General features: G+C 59.1%; 1 non-coding gene across 1 annotated transcript in view; it reads right to left on the reverse strand.

Annotated features, from left to right (window-relative positions):
* The window catches only part of LOC136685939 (5.8S ribosomal RNA), a 154-nt gene extending 127 nt beyond the window's left edge, over positions 1-27 (reverse strand). The window contains exon 1 of the ribosomal RNA XR_010800224.1: positions 1-27. This exon is cut by the window's left edge and continues 127 nt beyond it. This is a non-coding gene — a ribosomal RNA (5.8S ribosomal RNA).
* Positions 28-3,197: the final 3,170 nt, after the last annotated feature.

The raw sequence follows: 3,197 nt of genomic DNA on the forward strand, positions 1-3,197 counted from the left end.
GAGCCAAGTGATCCACCGCTAAGAGTTGTATGAGGTTTGTGCCCGGCCCGTTACAGGCCGGGCGAAGGAAGCCATTCGAACACGAGACAACGTTTGACAATATTTCAAGCCGGGTGCCTTCCCCCCCGTGGAGGGGGGAAGGTCATTGAACCTGGGCGTCACCACCGGACCGAGGAGTTACGGCCCGGGGGACGATCGCCCGAGTAGGTGCCCGAGACTTACGTGGTTTAGGAGACCGGGTCTAGGCCCCACCGTTCCCGGCGAGGCCCAGGGTTTGGTTCGCTGCGTTACGGGTCCCGGTCTAAGGCATTCAGGCGTGCGCTCAAAGCCAAGCTCTCCACCCCGGAGGGTATGAGCGAGGCCCGGTGGTACGCTCCCAAGTCCCCCGCTTAGGGGAAGGCGCTGGGTAGATCCCACCTAGTCAGGACCGGCGGGCACCGGCCGTCTCCTTCGGGTGTTTAAACGCATCCGGGGTTCGTGAGGCCCCTTCAACTCGCGCACCGGCCTTAGACTATTATACGGTCCGTCTCTGCGAAGCCAACATCGGGGTATTTGCATGCGCTCTTAAGCTCCGCTCCAACCCCGTGAGGGGAAAGAGTTTCGCCCGGCGGTACGCTCCCGTCCACCACCACCCCCTGTGCCGGGGGGATGGGTTCAGGGAGATCCCACCGAGGCCGGCGAGCACCGGCCAACGCCCTGGGGGTGAGTAAGCCCCTTTGACTCGCGCACGCACAATCAAGCCTTCAACGATCAATGGTTGGTTTAACGACCCGGCGGGCGGCTCCGGCGCCACTCTCCCCCCCGCGAACGAGGGGGGCGGACCGGGGTACCTATGCACCTAAGGCGGTCCTCGCATAACCCCGAGTTCCGAAGCCGGCTCGCTACGTCCACCCACCCGGAGGGGGAGAGACTCACGTCGGCCGACGACGAAAGGTACGAGGCTTCTGCGGTCCATACCTTGAAGGTACCCGCCGGGGGAGGTTTGGCCTCTCGAGTCCGACTCGACAACCGGCCGTGGCCAGGTCACCGTTAATGATCCTTCCGCAGGTTCCCCTACGGAAACCTTGTTACGACTTTTACTCCCTCTAGATGCCCAGGTTCGATCGACTTCCCACCTCAACGAGGCAACCCCCCGGTAAAGGGGCACCTCGGAGATGGTCCGAGGACCTCACCAGGCCATCCAATCGGTAGTAGCGACGGGCGGTGTGTACAAAGGGCAGGGACTTAATCGACGCGGGCTGGTGACCCGCGACTACTTGGAATTCCTCGTTCAAGGGGAAAAGTTACAATCCCCTATCCCCAGCGGGGAAGGCGTTCATAGGATTGCCCAGGCCTTTCGGCATAGGATGGATGCACATGCTGAACCAGCCAGTGTAACTCACGTGCGGCCCCGGGCGTCTAAGGGCATCACAGACCTGTTATGGCCCCGAATCTCATACGGCTTTGCCTTGCCCCGGATCGCTCTAAGAAGTTCGGCCACCGACCGACGAACCCCTCGGGCCGCAAGCCCCCACAGGGACCCAAGGGAGGGCCGTGTAACTTTTTAAGGCACAGGGTCTCGTCCGTTATCGGAGTTAACCAGACGAATCGCTCCACGAACTCCCAACGGCCATGCACCACCACCCACAGAATCAAGAAAGAGCCATCAATCTGTCAATCCTTACCGTGTCCGGGCCGGGTGAGATTCCCCGTGTTGAGTCAAATTAAGCCGCAAGCTCCACTCCTGGTGGTGCCCTTCCGTCAATTCCTTTAAGTTTCAGCTTTGCAACCGTACTCCCCCCAGAGCCCAAAGACTCGTGGTTTCCCTCACGCTGCCCGGCGGGTCATGGTCGCTAGCCTCACGCCGCCGGATCGCGGGTCGGCATAGTTTACGGTCGGAACTACGACGGTATCTGATCGTCTTCGCTCCCCCGACTTTCGTTCTTGATTAATGAAAACATTCTTGGCAAATGCTTTCGCTTTCGTTCGTCCCACACCGGTCAACGAATTTCACCTCTATCGGTGTGGTACGGATGCCCCCGGCCGTCCCTCTTAATCATTGCCCTCGGTCCTTAAAACCCACGAAATAGGACCGTGGAAGCCCCGGAGCCCCACTCCGGAACGACCAGCCGTCCCGAAGGAGAGACCCCGAAGCCCCGCGGAAGGGCCCTATTCCATTATTCCTAGCTCAGTCAGACATGGCACGTGTCGGCCTGCTTTGAGCACTCTGCTTTATTCAAAGTAAACGCTCCGGACCCTCCAACCCACCGTGCACCGCAGTGAAGTACCCAGCTAAGGGCTTCTCCGCGGCCGGCGAGCAGAGGACACCGGCGGGTAGGGACCAGGTCCCAACATCCACCCAGAGACAGGGGGTCACCCCCGAAGGAGCTCCCCACGCCATCCCGGACAGTACAGGGGATCCGAGACCTGTCCCCACATCCAACTACGAGCTTTTTAACTGCAGCAACTTTAGCATACGCTATTGGAGCTGGAATTACCGCGGCTGCTGGCACCAGACTTGCCCTCCAATGGGTCATCACTCACGGACATAGATTGAGTTCATTTCGATTACGCTCCACAGGATCATAGGACCCGCATCGATATTTTTCGTCACTACCTCCCCGTGTCGGGAATGGGTAATTTGCGCGCCTGCTGCCTTCCTTGGAAGTGGTAGCCGTTTCTCAGGCTCCCTCTCCGGAATCGAACCCAGATTCCCCGTTACCCGTGGTCACCACGGTAGGCACGTAGCCTACCGTCGAAAGTTGATAGGGCAGACACTCGAATGATACGTCGCCGCCCCGGAGGGCTTAACGATCGGCCAGAGGTTATCTAGAGTCACCAAAGCGACCCGACCGGAGCCGGGAGGGTTTTTCGGTTCTGATAAATGCACGTATCCGGGGGACAGGGGCCGGGAGAGCATTTCACGCCGACCCCCAGAACCCTTCCAACGCTTCGTTTGCATGTATTAGCTCTGGAATTACCACAGTTATACCAAGTAACGTGTGGAGCGATCAAAGGAACCATAACTGATTTAATGAGCCATTCGCAGTTTCACTGTACCAAAACCCGTGTGTACTTAGACTTGCATGGCTTAATCTTTGAGACAAGCATATAATACTGGCAGGATCAACCAGACCGACCCCCCTTGGATCTCAAACCCCGGACGGGGAAAGAGAGGGGGCGCATGGAGCCCGTGAGAGTGATCTCAGGGGACACCA

This window comes from Hoplias malabaricus, unplaced genomic scaffold (assembly GCF_029633855.1).
Source record: "Hoplias malabaricus isolate fHopMal1 unplaced genomic scaffold, fHopMal1.hap1 scaffold_47, whole genome shotgun sequence".
In the NCBI taxonomy this organism is placed as follows: Eukaryota; Metazoa; Chordata; class Actinopteri; order Characiformes; family Erythrinidae; genus Hoplias; species Hoplias malabaricus.